General features: G+C 52.4%; 1 protein-coding gene across 3 annotated transcripts in view; it reads right to left on the reverse strand.

The window, feature by feature from the left end:
* Positions 1-7932, reverse strand: part of ZNF592 (zinc finger protein 592) — a 59150-nt gene extending 51218 nt beyond the window's left edge. Inside the window, exon 1 of one of the 3 annotated variants that reach the window (XM_042987990.1) lies at positions 7831-7932. The gene's annotated coding sequence lies outside the window, so the exon portion shown is untranslated. Of the gene's footprint in view, positions 1-7246; positions 7470-7830 lie in introns of those variants that run through there. The other 2 variants (XM_042987987.1, XM_042987989.1) reach the window with 2 other exon arrangements.
* Between the last annotated feature and the right edge of the window lie 74 nt (positions 7933-8006).

An 8006-nucleotide genomic window follows, 5' to 3' on the forward strand; every position in this document is an offset into this window, starting at 1 on the left:
GCCCACACCAGAGTAGAGGGAGCCAGAGGAGACGGGGGAGGAGGCAGACCATGGAGGGCCCACGGCAAGGGCTGACTCTTGCGCTTGGAAGGAAGGTTCCGGGAGGACGTGGGGAGAGGAAACACAGTCTGACTTACACTGGAAAAGAATCACCCCCCGCTGCCTCTCATTTCAGCCATCTATCACGAGGAATGAAATTATGGCAGATTTGTTCTCCCCTTGAACGTTCCAAAATTTTCCAGTGAGTATTGTATTGTTTTTCAAATGAAGGAGAAAACAATCTTCCCAACCCTTTAAGACTCGGCCCAAAGTCCACGTCTGCCTCAAGGCCCCCCTGGCCCAGGGCTAGGACTGTGCCCATGCTGTCCCCTCGGCCCCAGGACGACCGGGGTGACCCCATAGTTAGCGGGACCTACACGCGGCAACTCGTGTGCATGGAAGTTTCCTGTGCTGCCCTCGCTGCTCTCCTGCCATGTGGGAGTCTGTCCCTTCGGACACTCTTGCCCCCAAGTGCCTGCCTGGGTCCCAGTCTTCCTCTCAGTTGACTTAATTAATTCTTGGTAATTAAAGCTACTATTTGGTGATGAACCGCTAAGAGTCTGACCTCTCCCAGGGGGGTGTAAATATTTTAAAAGGGGAGTCCAAGTGGAAATGCAAAAGCCTTAGACTCGGAGGCCTGGGGCTGTAATGATGGGACGACAGCACTGGGTGCATATTTTGTGGGTAGCTGGCTACCTTCTGCTGAAGGGTTCAGGTGCTTGAAGAAGCAGCAAAGGGAGACAAGGGAAGAAATGAAAGATGAGACTACATCATCGCCGCCACCTCCCTCCTCCCAGAGGGCCATCCAATCCATTTTGGGTACCAGAGAATGTTCCCCAGAGGTAACCCCAGCCATCTCAGAGGGGTGGCCTGTGTGAAAGTAACCACCACCCTCAGAAAGAAAAGCCCCCTCAAGACACGTCTGGTCTGGAAGCAAAGTGTTCTCTAATTGCTTTCACTGGGGGAACTCCTTGAGGGCAAAGTTCATCTCACATGAGTCTTTTATGTGCCACAGGGCGCCCAGCTCTGGGTTGGACCCAGGGTAGGCCTTTCATAAGCAACTGGAGATTACTGATCGATGATGGCCCAGTTGCAGAAAGACTCCACAGGATTTCAAATACAAGTAAACATTCTAATTAAGAATAATGGTAGAATTAATCACACATCTAATATTTTTAAGGGCCTGAAGATTTATAGCCTTAATGAAGTCGCAGACAGTGAAGTGGTTTTTACAACTCTGGCCGGTTCAGCCCAGGTCTGCAGAGTCTGTGTAACAAGGCAGAGAGCAGCCCCTGCCCGTGCAGACGAGAGCCTCGACTGGGCCAAGCCCCAGAAGAATCTGAACAGCTGCTCACTGCCCACCCCTGGGCTCCCTTCTCCTCTGAAAATGCCAAACCTCTGCCTCAGACGTGTTCTCAGGCCCTGGAATAACCCTGAGAGGCCTGCAGTTACAATGGACACCTGCCTTCAAAACCTCTCTCGGGTCTCGCTCTGCCCTTTGGCTTGCTAAGAAACAACTTCAACTTTAGCAGGTGAATTGGCAGGGAGGAGTAGAACGCTGTAAACCGCAGCAAGCCGGGGAACACAGGTGGAGCCAGAACCCACTCCACCAGCTCACGTTCAACTCCAGCCTGCCAAGGGCAGCGTCGGTAAGATGCTCCTATGGCCAAAGGCTGGATGAAAATGAGGAAGAAGAAGCCACCCCTCCCCCGCGTCACACCCAGAATGACCTGAACCCCCAGAAGCAGGGAAGTCCTAGGAATGCACGTGAGGCTCACACACGGGAACCCCTGTCTTTACAGTTCCATGACCCCCCCCCCCCCCCGCCGGCCCCGGTCGTAACACCAAGGCCTCGAGCATCCCCCCCCCCCCCAAATAGACATGCGGGAGACTGAGCCTGTGGACCACGGAAGAAGGCCTGGGGGCCGCGCCCAGAGGAGTGATTTCTTTAAAAGCATTCCTGAAGAGGGGACTCCCTCCTTTCCTTTCCGAATCTCCTGGACACTCACTCCGTCTGTTAATTGTGCTCTATCTTCAATAAACTCTGCTTTCACCTCCAAAAAAATAAAAAATAAAAATAAGAAAATAAAAGCCCTCCTGAAGAAAACACCCAGCCAAGTCACCCTCCAATCACTCCTCCCAGATGGCTCGGCCCTGGCCCTCAGGGCCCCTCCCAGTCAGAGGTCCCAGCCCAGTTCACCTCCCCTCTAACAGAGGCACCTGCCCCGAAGTGAGCGGGGAGGGGGGGCTTGGAGGGACACAGCCCCGGGGAGTGTGAGTTTTTGCTTTAGGGCCTTCAACGTTTATCTCCCAAGTGAAAATAGACTCACTGATTATTTGTTTTTGTAAAGATGATCTGTAAATCTGTAGAAAATTCAAGTGACAGGCAAAACTAGAAACAAAAGTAAAAAACCGCCAGACCCCACACCACTCAGAGGGAAGGAGATCTCACAGTAAACTCTGCTCTGCGGACAGGAGGGGGGTCCATTCTGAGGCAAACTGGAGGGTGGTAGGTCTTGATTCTCTGGAGAAGCCTGGAGATTTAGTTGTGCCCAAGGCCCTTAACGCCACCTCTGGACTTCTCAGAGCATTTTCCGGGGCAGGTGGGGAGGGCGCTCTCCAATCACGGTAGAGCCCTCGCAAATAGAGGTAACAAAGTTATACAGACCTGAACCCCCGCATCCCCACGTGCTGACTGGAGGCCTGGAGTTAATCTGTTCAGCAGAGGTACTCCTTTTCCTCACTCAATATTGTGGCAGTCTCTCCACAATCAATCACCAGCATAGACAACATCAGCCTTCTCGTCCCCTGGAATGTGTTAACGAGAAAAGCGGCCACGATTCCTACTCGGTGCAACACCTTCAGAATCTCAAGCGGAGAGTGTAAAGGACTTACCCAAAGTCACACAGTGAACAGAGGACAGCCCAGAAGTGCCGACGGGTTTGAAGAATGACTTTGTGGTGACACCAAACTCGAAAGGTGTTCATTAACTTTTCTTCGAGTCATAAAAAGGATCAGATATGTCATTTCAACACACATACACACTTCCCACTTCAAATAAAAGTCAACGGTTGGCTGAGGCAGCACTCTCGTCTCCTAAAACATTTCTTAAAATTAATTAGCTAATGGATCTCACGCCCAACACTCCTAGAACATGAAGGGGGAGAACACTGGACCAGATGCCCAGAAATGGAAACAGACGCAGATTTTCGTGTACATGCAATCACTTCACCTCATGGATGTCAACACTCAGAATTCTCTCCTATTCAGGATGTTCCTAGTTTTGTAGCCAAAGAAAAAGTCAAAACCAAGGTACGTAGAAAGACAGAGTTGGAGACAAAGATCTAACACAAACACTAAATTATTCAAATGTTAACAGTGGTTCTAGGTTATAGGATTTATCAGTCAGTTCTGTTTCTTTTGTATACCTGCGGCCCCTAAATTTTCTACAGGAAAGTGCTTGTGTAAGTATTTTTAGAGTTTTAAAATAAAAATAATTAGTCCGCAACCTAGGTTGGCCTATTTGGATTTTATTTTTCACTACAGAAAAGCACAAACTCAAAACTCGAGGGGATCCACCACTCTTCCCAGTTTTGCACAAGTGGAGACAAGTGTGAGAATGAAACCCAGACCCCGCGAAGACTCACTCCGGTCCAGTAGGAAAGCTCACCGTGACCAGGCGGAGTAGAGGGCAGGCATTACCGCTTTCTTTTCCGTCTCCAACGTGTAGGGAAGATGAACATTCGAAACTAATCTCTCCTCAAGTGCAACCAAGAGTTCACAGACCTCTGCCCCCAGAACAATTTCCAATGCATCTGTCCACAACCACCCTTTAGCTTCAAGACTACCCACACCACTTAGAATCTGCATACCGCTTCTAAGGAACCCCCTTTTCCGGTATTTTATTTCTAAAAGAGTTATTCCTCCTCTTCCTTAAGATTCACAAACGTATGATCCAACCCACAGGATACAGAATCATCCATTCTATCAATGAATAATCATGGTCGGCCATGCTGTACGGAGCTTAAGTAAAGATTATGTTAACAAAGAGGATGGGTTTTCATGGGCCTGAGGAAAACAGACAGGAACTGAGGAGCAAGATTTTGTTAAAATGTCTCAGCCCTGGCCAGAGGGGGTGGGGTGCGGTGGGGAGGGAGATGGCCAGAGGACAGAACAGCTGTCATTCTGCAGCTTCATCTCTCATGGCCAGTTAATACCCTGAGTTTATGCATCAGTCTCTTCCAAGTTTGGTTAGTGAGTCAGTCTGCCTGGATCCAATCAGCTCCAAGTGCCTTACAAAACTGAATTTCGGGTCTACGAAACTGAGAACCAGATCCTGAAACATAGTGATCCCACACCCCCAGGATGACATCTGTCTCCACTCTCTAACTCCAACACCCGTCATGGTGTGTATTTGATGTGTCTCATACTCTCTGATGTATCTAATACTCATGTAATACCCTCCATGGCTTGTAGGATAAAATCCAAACTTGACCCGCCTTTCACAGCTCCAACTCAGCTTTCCAGCCTCCTCCCCAAACAAGCCAAGCCTCTCAAGGCTCCATGCTTTCATATATAGCTCTCTCTACCTAGAATGTCCTTTGGCCAGTCTTACTTGCCTACAAAACTCCTTTGCTTCCTCCAAAGCCCAGTTCAAAATTCACTTCTGCCCTGAAGCCTTCCCTACTCCCCCAGGCATTTAGTTCTTACAGCTTATAACCGCTAACTACAGGTGCGTTAGAGAACTTAAGTACATTGTGCTTCATCTGTTTCAATATCTGACCTACCTCTGGATACCCTGAACTTCTGCAGAGAAGAAACTCACTTTGTATCCATAAGTCCTAGCACAGTGTCAAGAATGAAAGGTGAGATCAATGTTGAAAGGTTGATCAGGTGGAACACTGGCATTAAGCCGTTTGGAGGAAAAGGGAGGGGAAAAGAGTCTCACAAAATCTGAGAATTAAATTATCCGTATAGTGAATCTCATCCAAAGTGACCACAATATGGTTAAGAGGCAACATGAAAGTTTTAAAAATTTAAGTAATAATAGCAACTAACGTTTGAGATGAGCGCTATGGCTTGGTTAATTTGATACACACAACAGTCCTGTGAGGTAGGTACTTTTATCTGCATTTAAGCTGGGTAAAGCTTGAGGCCTTTCCAAAAAGGAAACTGAGGCACACAAGAGATCAAACTCAAAATCATTCCCTTAGCAAGTGGCAGAAGCAACCGGTAGTCTGGTTCCAGAGCCACTGGGCTCTGGGATCAGGGAGACCTGGGTTTGAATTCAGATTATGTTACAAATGTGGTTTCTGGATAAGTCATCTAACCCCTCAGGACTTGTTTCCTGTCCCTTCTGCGCTCGTGTCTGTAAAGGGGCAGGACAAGCCCTTTCTCTCAAACTGCAGAGGAGTAAGTCAAATATGATGTTTGCCAAAGTCTCCCAAATTGTTTCTCCCGTCCAGCAGGCGCTCCATAAATGCTAACTCGTCTTCCTTTCCCTTCCTAAAAGCTGCACAAAGTAGACTCTGAGGGAAAAGCTCTCTCCTAAACTACTCTAAAGGCTTTTCGCTTTTCTGAGGCAGATCAAATAGTTAGGCCCTCAACACAGAAAGCCTCACCTTACCTGCTTATCTCAAAGTCCATTCCCCAGACAGAGGCCAGAGACCTTTTAGAATGTAAATGTCATCATGTCAATCACTTAAAACCCTCCAAAGGTCCCTAATTTCACTGGAGATACAAACCAGAGTTAGAGGGGGGAGGCAGTCTGTCCGCAGGGCCCCCTGTGATCTCCCTCACCTCTCTACAGACTTACCTCCCCTCCCCTTTTCCCCCTCCAGCCACACAGGCCTCTTTCGCTTCCTCCAACTTGCCAAGCTCCGTGCTGCTCCACACATGGTTAACTCTTAACCCTCCTTCGGGTCTCACCCCAGACGTCACTTCCTCAGGGAAGCCCTCCCTAAGCCCCCAAATCAAATCAAGGCCCATTACTCTTACCACTCTCTTCATCTTTCCTTCCTTGTGCTCATCACTGTTTGAAATGATTAGTTTACCACTTCCTTCAGAGTTGTATTCAAAAGACACCTTCTTAGAAGGCCTTCCCAGGGTACTTGAATGCAAATTCAACCCCCACCCAACATCTCATATCCTCCTTCCCTATTTTCTTTTTATCCTTTAGCATTTAGCCCCTTTTAACAGGCTTTTTTTTTTTTTTTGAACTATATCCTTTACTTTCCTGTCCTCCCTCCCCCTCTCCCCTCTCCGCCCTGAAATGAAAGCTCCAGAAGGGCAGTTATTTCTGCTTGCTTTCTTCACAGCATCGAAAACAACGCCCGGCACATGTTTGTTGACAAACATTTGGTGCTGAATGAAATTTCAAGATTACTTATTATTGGGCTTTCTCACTAGGCTACGAGCTCAAGCTACAACATATCTTTCTGCTTTACCACCGTCCTCCCAACACCTAGTCCCGTGCCCGGCACGTAGTAAGTGCTCAATAAAAATTTACTGACTGAATCAAAGCCACGACCACTGGGGGAAAATGGGCAAAATATGTGTGCTGGCACCATTAGCTTCCTCCTCTCTTTCACTGTGTGATGTACCTGTGAGTTTGAGGAAACAGACCCATGAAATCCCAGCAGGCACCCACCAGGCCAGGCATCTGTCTGTCCACATCCTGTATGCTCAGCCACACTGTACACACAAGCAGATGCACCCTACAGGCCGTACATGAACACAGAGCTGAAGGCAAGGGGGCCAACCCTAGGCCCAGCACCCATCTCACCCCCAAGTCCTATTCTAGGCTAGTCCTGGGTGCCAGACATGCTTCCCTGGGTGGGCCGGTGGATTTCTGCCAATCCAGGACTTTTAATGCCACCTCTGGCCTACTCAAAAAAAAAGTTAAAAATCCCTGAGCAGCTCCAATAATCCTGGGGTTCTGAGGAACAGACATACCTAAGGTCGTATGGACCCCTCCCCCTCACACACGCTGATCCAAGGCCAGGAGGCCATCTGTCCAGCAGACGCTCCCCTGTCCTCCCTCGGGTCACATTGAGCCTCCCCCCCCCCCAAACACACACACACACACACACACACGCACGCACGCACACACAGGTTGGCAGGAAGAGCCCCTGCAGAGAGATAATTTCCACCCTGATCAACAGGCCTGGTCGCCCCTTGAGGACCCCCAACTCTGGAGCAGGAATACCTGTCTGCTCCCGGAGAAGCCTCCCCCAGGATCAGAACTTGGGCGGAGGTGGGGGGCAGGGACTGCGGGGCGCCCCAGAGGGTCGGTCCCCGAAGTGTCCGCCCCAGGACGGCGCCAGCTCTCGGCGCGGCGGGGACGGAAGGGCTGACAGGGCGTCCCGGCGGGGCCAAGCGGCACCGTTATCCGCGCCCGGGCGGGGGGCCGCGGGCTGTGGCCGAGGGCGGCCGCCCGTCCCGCGCAGGGGAGGGCAGCGGCCGTGCCCGGGGCGGCGGCGGCGCGGCGGCGCGGCGGCGGCGGCGGCGGCGGGTCGCGGCGGCAGGGGGCAGGCGGCCCCGTCGGCCGGGGGCGGGGTGGGGTGGCGGCCGCGGCCCGCCAGGCGGCGGTCGGGGGAAGTGGCTGCCTGCCTCGCCTCGGGCGGCGCGCAGGGTCCGCCCGGCTGCAGGGCCGCGGCGCGGGCGCGGGCTCGGCCCCGGCTCGGCGCGGCCCCGGGCGCGGGCTGGGGCGGCCTCGGCCTCGGCGGCGGCGGCGGCGGCGGCCCCGGCCCGCAGGCTCCCCGCCCGGCCCGGCCCGCGGGGGGCGCTTACCTGGCGGCGGCGGCGGCTGCAGGCCCCGGGCTCGGCCGCGCGCGTCGCCAGCGCCGGCTGCGGGAGCCACAACATGGCGACGGCGGTGGCGGGCGGGGCTGCGGCTCCGGGGGCGGAGCGGGGGCGGGAGCCGGCCTGGCGGCGGGACCCGGCTGGGGCCGCGGGCGGGGAGGGGG

The sequence above is a fragment of the Panthera tigris genome, chromosome B3, assembly GCF_018350195.1.
Source record: "Panthera tigris isolate Pti1 chromosome B3, P.tigris_Pti1_mat1.1, whole genome shotgun sequence".
NCBI lineage: Eukaryota > Metazoa > Chordata > Mammalia > Carnivora > Felidae > Panthera > Panthera tigris.